Below are 13418 nucleotides of genomic sequence, written 5' to 3'. Positions count from 1 at the left end.
TCTTACAAGATGATCCTCTAAGGATGACCGAGTGTCCGCTACAAATTTCACGACCGTCCGGCAGATTACTAAATTATTAATATTCCCGGTCCGTCCGTAATTTCGCATCCGTTGGCAAGTAGGTCGCAAGTAAGGAACTGGTTTCGGTCCTGTTTGTTATTTATCACGTAGCTGTCGACCGTGCACTCTCGAAGGACTCTCTGAGGAAATGTCAACAGGAGAGAGTCGCCTAAAGAGGCTTCCAAATCTCGATTGAAATTTACTCGTTCCTTTAGCCGGAATCACGCGAGCAAATCACTCTTGCGGACGCGTGTACGCGTCATTCGGGACACGTTGCGGACTTCTCGTTTATGTACCGTGGGACCCGCCAACACTAAACGCAATCCAACAGTTTTTCTTGTAGCAGATGTTTGCTCTTCGCGAGTTATATGTTTGATTTCGGTTGCATCATGTGTTTATATACGATGCGGAATATTCACCATGCATTTTAGAGACGTAGTTGTGACGCATTGTAATTTCGAGGCGCGGTAAGTTTTACGCGTTAAGTATTCGGCGCGTTGTGGATTCGACGCATTGCAACTTCTACGCATTGTAATTTCGATGGGTTGAAATTTCTACGCGTTGCAATTTCGGCGCGTTGTGGGTTCGACGCGTTGTGTATTCGGCGCATTGCAATTTCGATAGGTTGAAATTTCTCTACGCGTTGCAATTTCAGTACGTTGTGTATTCGGCGCATTGTAATCTTAATGCGCCACGGTTTCGACGCGTTGTGTATTCGGCGCATTGCAATTTCTACGCATTGCAATTTCGATGGGTTGAAATTTCTACGCGTTGCAATTTCAGTACGTTGTGTATTCGGCGCATTGTAATCTTAATGCGCCACGGTTTCGACGCGTTGTGTATTCGGCGCATTGCAATTTCCACGCATTGCAATTTCGATGGGTTGAAATTTCTACGCGTTGCAATTTCAGTACGTTATATATTCGGCGCGTTGTAATTTTAATGCGCTGCGATTTCGATGCGTTGTGTACTCGACGCATTGCAATTTCTACGCACTGTAATTTTGATGGGCCGAAATTTCTACGCGTTGCAATTTCGATGCGTCGCGTATTCAGCGCGTTGTAATTTTAATGCGCCGCGATTTCGACGCGTTGTATACTTGGCGCATTGTAATTTCGATGCGGTGTAATTTCTATGCGTTGTATATTCGGCGTGTTGTAATTTCTACGCGTTGTATATTCGGCGCGTTACAATTTCGATACGTTGCAATTTTGATGCGTTGTATACTGGGCATATTGCAATTTTGACGCGTTGTATATTCAGCGCGTTATAATTTCGATGCGTTGCAATTTCAACGCGTTGTATATTCAGCGCGTTATAATTTCGGTGCGTTGCAATTTCGACGCGTTGTATATTCAGCACGTTGTACTTTCGATGCGTTGTATATTCGATGCATTTTATATTTGACGCATCTTATATTTGGCACATTGTATTTTCGACGCGTTGTATTTCCGTAACATTGTATACTCGGCACATTTATATATAGGGATCGTTGTATATTTTCCACGCTAATATATCCATCACGTCATATAGTCAACACATTCCTACATCCATTACGTCATTTGAACATATTCATATGTATATCCATCACGTCACATATGTGCCACATTTATATTGTATATCCATCATGTTACATATTCGACATTTCTACACATGTATCCATCACGTCACATAGTCGATACATTTATACAATATATCTATCACCTCATATATTCAACACATATATATATGCGTCACATTTATATGTACATTTATCATGTCATATATTCGACACATTTGTTAGCATCATATGTCAGCATCATATGTTAGCATCATATATCAGACGTATTTATATATCCATTCCGTTATATATCGTATACATTGTCTTACTAGGTAATGCACATCAATATGTTATATTGTCACACATATATTCGACACATTATTAGCATCACACATTAAACATATTTGTATATCCATCTCGTTATATCTATATCCTATGCACTGTATTACCAGACAGTATACATCAATGCTATATAATATTGCCACACATATGTTACCACATTCACATATGTGAATGACCAACAGTTTGAATTACCCGCGTTCTCATATCACGCCATCTCGCGCAAATCGATGCTAATGAATCGAACAAGGGATATCAAGACGTTCGATTTTCGATCACCTCGCAGTTCGAGTAGTACGATGGAAGTGATCGGCACGAAGAAATACTTATGATTTTTCAAGAAGAATACTGTTACATTAATTGAAATTCGAGTTGGTGATTGATTATTTTTCATGAAAGCTACATGAGCAGAGAATCTGAAAGGTAAATTCCTTAAAATGCATTTTTAAAATGAATTTGTAAAATTCATGCCATTCATTGCATTCAGACAAATATAATAATTTATAAATTATAGGTGTATGCTGAGAATAGACAGCTTTTGTTTCAATTTACTATTTTAATTTTGTATATTTGTATCTGTTTACGTGATTCACTATTTAGCGTGATATATTTAATGTATAGATTTCTACGATTTTGTTGCTTTTGCCTATTTGAACGTATTTAATACTAAAAGTACCAAAAAGGTGAAATGGCAATCTTACAAATTTTTCATTTTGATTTACAAAATTTATTAAGACAATTTCTTCAGAATCTTTGCTAATGTTCATGAAAATACAGAATTAACGTGTATATTAATTTATGTTTTATAATTTGTTTATTTATTTTTCAACTTCATTTTTAATTTCAGAGTATGTATAGCACACCGGTAGGTTTAGTGTTAAAACTTGAAAGTTTCATTAAAACTTGATAATTTCATTCCATTCTTAATGAATTTTAATGTACCTAAAATTTCTTATAAATCATGCAAAGATTTTATTTAAACAAAAAACAAAAGAGTTTTGAAGAATTTATCTTTGAAGAATTGTATATAATTGTCTTTATTCCAATCGATATGAATTTAACAATAGTTCGTTTCTCTTGTGTTAAGAATCTCCCTTTTCCAGATAAAATGAACGTAAAACCATCAAATGTACAGCTTCGAGATAATTCGAGATCTTCTCGGACAGTAACCATCTTCTTGTTTCGAAACCGAGCATTGTTAAGACCACGAGGGTACTTTGGAATTCCAAGAAATTTACGTATTGCAAAAAAAATACCTCGCGCATATTTAACTTTATCTCATGCTGCTTCGCACTTTTGTCGCTCTGTCGTAGGTAAGAAATTTATCTATCCTCATATATATTTTTAAATCTTTGAATCTCTGTATTTTCGGTATTTTTAAATTTTGTAATGCTATGTTATTGGATTTGGGAATTTGGAAAATGTTTTCTAGATTTTCATTTTTTTAAATTGAAGAATATTTTTGTATTCAAATTTTGGTGGTTTTGGTGTTTCAAATTTGTGAATTTTCGAGTTGGAGATTGTAGGAATTTGCAGATTTTCTAATTCTCAAATTTTCGAGTACTCAAATTTCCAAATTCTCAAATTCTCGAGTTCTCAAATTTCCTAATTCTCAAATTTCCCAATTCCCATATTCCCCAATTCCCACATTCCCCAATTCCCATATTCCCCAATGACCACATTCCCCAATTTCCAAATCCCCCAAATCTCAAATATCTCAATTCTCAAATCTTCCAAATTCTCAAGTCTCCCAAATTCCCAAATCTCCCAATTCCCAAATCTCTCAAATCTCAAATCTCCAATCCCTCAAATGTTCAACCTTCCCCAATCCCCCATCTTCCCCCTGTTCCAAAACTTCCCAACTTTCCAAATAATCTCCCATCAAAAATCACCTACCAAGTCCCCAACGTCCATATTCTACCCCTTCAAAATCAAATCCCAACAAATCATCTAAAAGCGCTTCCAACAAACAAACCCTCCTACAACAATAATCACCCTCGTATTCATCAGGATCTCCGTCTTTTCTCTCCCGACGAGTTTCCCGTTTCCCTGGACAAATATCGTTGCAATTAGAATACTGTCCTTCGAGTTTCATCGGTCTCAAAACCCTCGGCGAAACAATCGAGCCATTGTGTAGACAGTGGTTTATTAACGGGACACAAGGATCCTGTTGAATCCGCTCGATTAAAAACTTAAACGTGTCTGCCCAACGCGTCGACTTGTTTTTGTCAACCGGCCTATTTATACGCAGCTTTTTGGCAACTATGAGACTTCGTCACTCGATCGTTGCGTCGTTCTTGTACGACAAAAATTTGCCAATTCTTACGTCTTGTTCATCGTTTCCGTATTGGTGGGTTCCGGTAGACAATGGTTTGTTTAAGAAGACTCGTATAGCTTATTAGCTCTAGTTCGATTGAGTTCTTCATCTAGGTGTTAGATTCTTTCTCAACATTTTTTGGTATTGTAAGTTTGTGTACAGGGTGCCTCGTAGTTACTGTAGTTTTTTATTATTAAGGAAGAACACGGACCAAGTGGAGCGCGAATAATATTTGTACTCTGATTGGTGAATTACCACGCGTTGAATTACTACGCGTGGAATTAGCACGCGTTGAATTACCACGCGTTGAATTACTACGCCTGGAATTACTATGCATCGAAATTATCACGCGTCGAATTACCACGCGTTGAATTGCTACGCGTGGAATTACTACGCATCGAATTACCACGCGTCGAATTACCAAGCACCGAATTACCACGCGTTGAATTGCTACGCGTGGAATTACTACGCGTCGAATTACCACGCGTGGAGTTACCACGCGTCGAATTACCACGCGTCGAATTACCACGCGTGGAATTACCACGCACCGAATTACCACGCGTTGAGTTGCTACGCGTGGAATTACTACGCGCCGAATTACCACGCGTGGAGTTGCCACGCGTCGAATTACCACGCGTGGAATTACCACGCACCGAATTACCACGCGTCGAATTACCACGCGCCGAATTACCACGCGTCGAATTACCACGCGTGGAATTACCACGCACCGAATTACCACGCGCCGAATTACCACGCGCCGAATTACCACGCGTCGAATTACCACGCGTGGAATTACCACGCACCGAATTACCACGCGCCGAATTACCACGCGCCGAATTACCACGCGTGGAGTTACCACGCGTGGAATTACCACGCACCGAATTACCACGCGTTGAGTTGCTACGCGTGGAATTACTACGCGCCGAATTACCACGCGTGGAGTTGCCACGCGTCGAATTACCACGCGTGGAATTACCACGCGTCGAATTACCACGCGCCGAATTACCACGCGTCGAATTACCACGCGTGGAGTTACCACGCGTTGAATTGCTACGCGTGAAATTACTACGCACCGAATTACCACGCGTCAAATTACCACGCATTGAATTACCACGCGTGGAATTACTACGCACCGAATTACCACGCGTCGAATTACCACGCGTCGAATTACCACGCGTCAAATTACCACGCATCGAATTGCCATCCGTAGAATTACCACGTGTGAAATTACTTCGGGCTGAATTACCACGCGCTGATTTACTACGCGTTGATTTGCCAAGCGTCGACTTATTGGTTCGTGTATTTCCTTAATAATTAAAAAACGGTGCTTCAAATCCCATTTTTGCAAAGCGAAATCTTATTCAGAATCACGTCAGCTACCCCCCATTTCAGCGACCTACAGTAATTGTGGGACACCCTGTAAAAAAAAGTATACATACTTTTGCTGGAAATAGGTAGAGTGGTCAAGGGACAGTGTGAGGGTGCGACAGTGATTCTTTGGAATTAATGTTGTCTTTATAACTTTGGCTTACGTCTTTCTTCTGACTCCCTCTTCTGGAGGGAGGGAATCTCTTTCTTCTGAAATCTCTTGTAGTGCTTCGTCTATAGTTATGCAACTGATTTGGGTGGTGTCGAGGCACGTAGAGAGTTGAGAATCTTTTGAGAATGCTTTTTATCCTCTTTTTGGTTGATTTATTTTGGGTAAATTATTATTGCTTGTATTATTACTGTAAATTGTTTAGGGCGATTTTGTAGTGTTTTTATATAGTGTCATAGAGATTATTTTGTTCCAAGGAATATATGATATTACTTATATAATTATGTAAAATTATATAAAAGAAAATTGTATATAATTATTTAAAATTATCAGATGATATTGGATAATATTGGCGTACGAGAATTTCCATAGTAATATTCACATGGTAATAACATATTTATTCTTGTGACTTTCGTTAATAGCGGTATTGTATTGTCATACACGTGTACATAGCACGTTCTTATAAACGGGAATTTGAAAACAGAGCCCGTTCACAGTGTTGTACGATTTTGATCCTAGGAACAAAACAAGTTTTTGTATAATCTGTATTATGGGACACAATGAAGTGTGTACATTTCAATGAGGATTTAGAAACGGTAGTTATTAGGATAACTTTCCAGACAACATTCATCCGTGTTTATTATATCAGGAGTGTTTAATAATGAAGGCAGTATAATTAAATCCTTAATTATTGTCGATGGGAAGTGTAACGTATAGTAAAGTTATCACGTTACCGACGTTTCCAATTACCAAATTATGAAACCACTAAATTTCTACATTCCCATATTATCGAATTTCTAAATTTGTAATTACGAAAACTCGGAAGCACGAAAGTTGTAAAATCGCCAATCTCACAAATTAGTTCATTTCATACTTCCCTTCTTCCACATTTCTAAAGTAGCAAATTTTAATCTTACCAATTTGTCAACTCACATTTCGACAAATTCACACATTCAAATAACCTCAACTTAAATTGCCAAGTTTACAAATTTATAATTCCATAAATTAGAACACTAAACTTATAAATCTATTTCATCCATAAATTTATAAATTTAATTTTTCAATAACTTATAAATTTACAAATATAATAAACATAATTTTCTTCAATTATAATTCCAAAAATTTATAATTCTATTTTGTCCATAAATTTATAAATTTAATTCTTCAAAAATTTATAAATCCAACATTCCAAAAATTCCAATCCATAAATAAATACGAATACAATACTCTCCGTATCCAAAAATCTCCGTCAACAAATCAACTTATTTACAAAAACTTGACAAGCATCCAATAAAAACACGCTGAAAGTTTCCTTCCCGCAGAAACAAAATGGATAGAGGAAGATGTTGGACAACAAGAAGACTCGTTTGGACGCAGTACATCAAAATTAGTCAGCCACGATTCAGCCATTACAGAGATCACAAATTTTGATCATGATTGCTCAATCATGACCAACACGAACACCTGAACAACCAAAAGACCACACCAATACAAACGAACATCTGCAGAGAAATTTCAATTTTTCAGAATTGGAAATTTTCAAGTTTTTAATTTCTTAGATTTGGAAATTTTTAAGTTTTCAATCTTTCAGATTTGGAAATTTTCAAGTTTTCAATTTTTCAGATTTGGAAATTTTCAAGTTTTCAATTTTTCAGAATTGGAAATTTTCAAGTTTTTAATTTCTTAGATTTGGAAATTTTTAAGTTTTCAATTTTTCAGATTTGGAAATTTTCAAGTTTTAAATTTTTCAGATTTGGAAATTTTCAAGTTTTCAATTTTTCAGAATTGGAAATTTTCAAGTTTTTATTTTCTCAGATTTGGAAGTTTTCAAGTTTTCAATTTTTCAGATTTGGAAATTTTCAAGTTTTCAATTTTTTAGATTTGGAAACTTTCAAGTTTGGTAATTTTCGAATTTCGACCTTTTCTAATTTCTAAGGTTTCAAGTTTTTAAGTTTTGAAATTTAGGAATTTAGGAATTTAGGAATCTAGAAATTTAGGAATTTAGGAATTAGATGATTTGTAAAATTAGAAACTTAGAAATTTGGAAATATGGAATTCTGAAGATCTGAAAATTCGAAAATGTGAAAATCTGAAGATCTGAAAATTTAAAAATTTGAAAACCTCAAGATCTGAAAATTCAAAAATTTGGAAATCTCGAGACCTGAAAATTCGAAAATTTAAACATCTCAAATTCTAAAAATTCGAGAATTAAAAAATTTGGCAATTTAAATATCACAAAGATTTGAAATCCTCAAATTCCAAATTTGAAAAATAATTAATTTCTAAATTGAAATACTTAACTCCCCAAGTCATAACAATCTCCAAATTAAACCTCCCTAAAACTCCAGAAATAAATTTTCAAACCATCCCAAAAATACTAAAGTAAATCCTCAAATCAATTTCCCAAATTAATTTTCTAAATTTCCTAAAAATCTTCAAAACCCCGTATTCAACCCCAAAAAAAAAAATTTGCCAGAAATCACTTATTCAAAAACCAAAATCATTTCACCAATCTCAAAATTCCCCAAAGGAAATTGTGAAATCGTCACGAACATAAAAACCATAAAAATCATCGCTGTCCAATCAATTTCGTCGATCTTTAAGGACACTTAATTACCTCGAGCACGGTTTATTGATCTTCGATCAAATTTTGTCTCGTTCGACGATGAGACTTCGAAGAAATCCACGAAAAGCCAGATTTTTTCTTCCAAAATTTTCTCTACAGATGTTCGTTTGTATTGGTGTGGTCTTTCGGTTGTTCAGGTGTTCGTGTTGGTCATGATTGACCAATCATGATCAAAATTTTTTATCTCTGTAATAATACATAAAATTTGATCAAAACTGTAAATATAAAACAGTGCATATACATTAACAGGAATTATTTTGTAAAATTTTACGAAACTGCAGATAGCGAATATTTTAGTTATCAACTGGTTTTATAAAATTTTATCAAAATTCTGGATAACGATTATTTTATCTGCAAGGATAATTTCGTAAAATTTTTATGCGAATTGAAGCGTTTCGTAAAATTTTACTAAAATTGTAGATAAGGAGTATTTTGCATATCGGTTAGGATCATTTTGTAAAATTTTAGTGGTGGTAGTATAACGAATATTTTATTACTCATCAAGGATCGATCCATAAAATTTTATCCGAAGGTACAGATAAAAAATAATTTGCATATTAACAGGGATTAGTTTGTAAATTGTTAACGGAAGATAACGAATCCTTTGTATATCAGTATAATTTTGTACATTTTAACAAAATTGTAGATATCAAATGATTTATGGACAAGGATTATTCCGTAATATTAAAAAAAAAAAAATTGTAGATTACGAAAAATTTACGTGTCAACAAATTTTTCGTAGATTTTCAACAAAAATATAAATAACAAATGATTTATATATTTAATGATAAGAATGAATATTTTGAAAAATTGCAAATTTGGAAGTTTTGAGTGAAAATTTAAAATAGTAACAAATTTTTAGCCTTTCAAATTTTCGCGCCAATAATTTGAAGAAATTTATTTTGTAAAATTTTAGCGGGATTGTAAATAACAAATAATTTATGTATTAAATGATAACGTTGAAGATTTCATGAAATTTTGTACAAGTTCTGCGAATTGTATTAGGAACAAATTTTTGGGCTTTCAAATTTTCGCGCCAATAATTTAAAGAAATCTGTTTTGTAAGATTTTAGCGGGATTGTAAATAACAAATAATTTATGTATTAAATGATGAAGATGGCTGTTTCTCGAAATTGCAGATCTGCAAGTTCTGAAAATTTAAGTCAGTAAAAAATGTTTAGACTTTCAAATTTTCGCGCCAATAATTCAAAGAAAATTATTTCGTAAAATTTCAATAAAACTGTAAATAGCAAATAATTTGCATACTAAACGATAAAGATGAATATTTCTCAAAAATGCAGATGTACAAGTTCTGAAAATTTGAAACAGTAAAAAGAAATTTAATCTTTCAAATTTTCGCGCCAATAATTTAAAGAAAATTATTTCGTAAAATTTCAATAAAACTGTAAATAGCAAATAATTTGCATACTAAACGATAAAGATGAATATTTCTCAAAAATGCAGATGTACAAGTTCTGAAAATTGTATCAGTAAAAAATGTTCAAGCTTTCAAATTTTCGCGCCAATAATTTCAAAAAAATTATTTCATAAACTTTAACTAAAATTGTAAACATCAAATAATTTGCGTACCAACCGTTAAAGATGAATATCTAAAAAAAGTATTAATTCACAATTTCTAAAAACTTGAAGAAGTATTTGTAAACTTTCGAATTTTTGCGTCAATAAATGGAAGAAACGGGTACAACGTGTTCACAGAATTCATAATACGTTTTAAAACGAACATGGAGAGTTAACTAGTCACGATCGAAGTCTACTAGTCAACAGTCGTGAATGTGATTTTGATAATCGTGCTCGCGTGAAAATTTGTTATGCAAATGGCCGTTTATGACGTCTCTTTCCGGCGAAATCGATGCGCTGAAAAACGTGTTGCCTTTTTAATGAGACAGAAATGGAATCGAGCAACGATTCAGTTATCTTTTACCTTTTCACGTTCCAATATCATTTTATCGCGTTAACGTTTTCTTTGTGTTTCTAAACCGTTGATGCATTCCACCTTTTTATTCGTTTTATCGCGTGATTTGCATGTATGTTCTTTTTATTCGGAAACGATTGATTTTTACCGTTTCAACCTCGATTCTTTATACCGAGATTGTTGCTCGACTTCGTTGCTGAATTTAGTTGTATAAAAGAGACGTTTGTAGAAATGAATTTTGTAAATAGTTTAAGAGAAAGAAAGAGTAGTTTAAGTGTAAAAATTGTTTAAGAAATAGAAAGCATAGTTTAAGTGTAAGAATAGTTTAAGAAAGAGTATCGAAATAATTTAATAAAATATCTTTCGTTAAAGGAAAATATTGTAAGAAAAGTATTGTAGGAAAATTCTTTGTAAAGAATCATAGTAGTGAGATAATTTATTTTGCGAGGAATAATAATTGTAATTTGTTGAGAGAAAGAGAATATGCAGTTTGCGCACAACTGCATATGCAGATGCTATTAAAAATTTATAAGAGACATTTATAATGTAACGCGTGTGATGTCAGTTGTAAGACCTCTGATCGTTTTTAGCGAATTAATGTAGAAGTAAGATTAATTGATAAGTTAAGTAATTGTAAATGCACATCCATCATAGTTGTAAGTTTCCCCTAAAAAACCTTTGGTACAATGTTGATAACGCCATGATTTACTGTGTATTATAGTGTAGTAATATTTGTGTAGTGTATTATGTAATATAGTGCTACGAAGTAGTTTAAGTATGTCCACATAAATTTTGGAACTGGCACATAATCTTTCAAATATACTTGAATCTGTCGACGAGTGTCTGATTAATCACCTATCCTGACATTTTTATAGCTGCAATAACAGAGTGTATTACAAATTAAATGCGAAGGAAATTTTCAAGCTAATTTGAAGTAAATTTAAAAATTTTTAAAAGGGTTTTCATTGAATTTGGTTTTTTGTGCTTTGGGGGTTTGAGAAGGTTAATTTTTATAATTTGGGGGTTTGGGTGTTTGACAAATGTGGGGTTTTGGGGTTTTGGGGTTTAGAGAGTTAGGAGTTTGGGGAGTTAGGTGTTTAAGGGTTTAGGGGATTAGGGAGTTAGGGGTTTAGGGAATTAGGGGTTTAGGGAGTTAGGGGTTTAGGGAATTAGGGATTTAGGTAGTTAGGGGTTTAGGGAGTTAGGGGTTTAGGGAATTAGGGGTTTAGGGAGTTAGGTATTTAGAGAGTTAGGTAGTTAGGGGTTTAGGGAGTTAGGGGTTTAGGGAGTTAGGTATTTAGAGAGTTAGGTAGTTAGGGGTTTAAGGATTTAGGGGTTTAGGGAATTAGGGGTTTAGGGAGTTAGGTATTTAGAGAGTTATGTAGTTAGGGGTTTAGCGAGTTAGGGGTTTAAGGATTTAGGGGTTTAGGGGTTTAGAGAGCTAGGGGTTTAGGGGTTTAGAGAGCTAGGGGTTTAGGGGTTTAGAGAGTTAGGGAGTTAGGGGTTTAGGGGTTTAGAGAGTTAGAGAGTTAGAGGTTTAGGGATTTAGGGGTTTATAGAGTTAGGGAGTTAGGGATTTAGGAATTTAGAGAATTAGAGAGTTAGGGGTTTAGAGAGTTAAGGAGTTAGGGGGGTGCAGATTTAGAGTTTTGGGTATTTAGGGTTGTAGCGTTATAGGGATTTGAGTATTTAGGGTTTTAGGAACTTAGGGGTGGGCAGATTTAGGGATCCAGGAATCCAGGGTGTTAAAAGGTTATTGGAATTTCAAAATTTAAGAGTTTAGGAATTTAGGGGTGTGTCGATTCAGGGATTTATGGATCTAAAGTGATTGTGTCATAGAATTTGAGAATTTAGAAAATTATGGACTTAGGGATTTGGGAATCTATTAGAATCTAATTCTAAGTCTGTCAAATATTCATTCATTTCAGAATATTCATTTCTCTTCATTCGTACCACCCGGTATGCATACCAAACACACATACCGATTCACTTAGCACAGTGATTAGAATAGACCAATGAAAAACAGGACATGTTCGGCCCCATAATTGGTCCAATATGTAACTAAAATATTACCAACCGCACAAGTACCATCTACAAAAATACATAACCTTCTTACATAACCATCTTAATTACACTTTTATACTCAACAAGCTACTTCTCATATCTAATATCATTACCATACGTTAATATGTAATCTACACTGTATATCGAATATATTAATAAAATTGAACAGAAAAGTTTCACAGAATGTTGGCAACATGTATTCCGTATTATGGTCCCAAATTTCACCCATATTTTACTCTATTTGTAACAGTGGTATGATTTATTCTCGAAGAAGAAAGCAGTCATCACCGAACAGAATATTTCGTTTCCATCCACGTATATTTAATTGCCATCATTTATTTAACTGATCGTTCTTCGGAATATCTACGCGAGTTCTCGTGTCGCAGAAATATACAGAGGTATGTTGTCTTAGCGAGAAGGTCGTTAACGATTCGTTTGAATCTCGATAACCTGTATCGAATAACCATTTCACTCGATTCTGGGTCGCCATTACATTGCTCGAGTGATTCTTTTAATACGTGATCAAAGATTTCGTCCCGTTCGATCTATTATTATCTGGGAAATTTTATTGAAAATTAAACTATCGATTGCGACTGATAATGTGTTTTATGGTTCAACGAGTTTTAGAGTTTCTTGTCGAGTTATGATATTTGAGAAGTGCTGTGGAAAGTGTTTTGATTTTTGAATTTGTGTAACGTTTTGATCTACCATTTTGTGATGTGATTTTGTGTGTCTTTCTGAATGAAATGATATTATTATTATTATGGGAAGTTTTTGGGGTTTGAAATTTGATGGCAATGGGTTTTTTGCAGTTTTAGGTTATGTTTGAAATTTAAGTTTAAACGGTTGTCATTTGTTTTGAATTTTAGGGTATTGGAGTTTTGAATTCTTAGAATTTTTAGATTTTTAAATTAAAAAATTTGTCGATCTTTAAATTTTGGAATTTTTGAATTTAGTGATTTTGGGATTTTGAGATGTTTGGATGTTAAGACTGTGAGCCTT

The 13418-nt window shown here is 34.3% G+C and overlaps 1 protein-coding gene and 1 long non-coding RNA gene across 6 annotated transcripts in view; both read left to right on the top strand.

Moving 5' to 3' along the window:
* Window positions 1–2204: 2204 nt before the first annotated feature.
* Window positions 2205–11188, top strand: LOC105662408 (uncharacterized). The gene is made up of 3 exons (XR_001095929.2): window positions 2205–2362; window positions 3043–3252; window positions 7116–11188. It is a non-coding gene; the product is annotated as an uncharacterized LOC105662408 (long non-coding RNA).
* A 1451-nt stretch (window positions 11189–12639) lies between these two features.
* The window catches only part of LOC100876650 (uncharacterized), a 148020-nt gene continuing 147241 nt past the window's right edge, over window positions 12640–13418 (top strand). For 2 of the 5 annotated variants that reach the window (XM_076533322.1, XM_076533324.1), the window contains exon 1: window positions 12641–12814. The gene's annotated coding sequence lies outside the window, so the exon portion shown is untranslated. Of the gene's footprint in view, window positions 12815–12852; window positions 13108–13418 lie in introns of those variants that run through there. The other 3 variants (XM_076533326.1, XM_076533325.1, XM_076533323.1) reach the window with 3 other exon arrangements.

Source organism: Megachile rotundata, chromosome 7 (genome assembly GCF_050947335.1).
Source record: "Megachile rotundata isolate GNS110a chromosome 7, iyMegRotu1, whole genome shotgun sequence".
In the NCBI taxonomy this organism is placed as follows: domain Eukaryota; kingdom Metazoa; phylum Arthropoda; class Insecta; order Hymenoptera; family Megachilidae; genus Megachile; species Megachile rotundata.
Note: the sequence above shows the minus strand (reverse complement) of the source record. Positions and strands in the feature narration are given on the sequence as shown.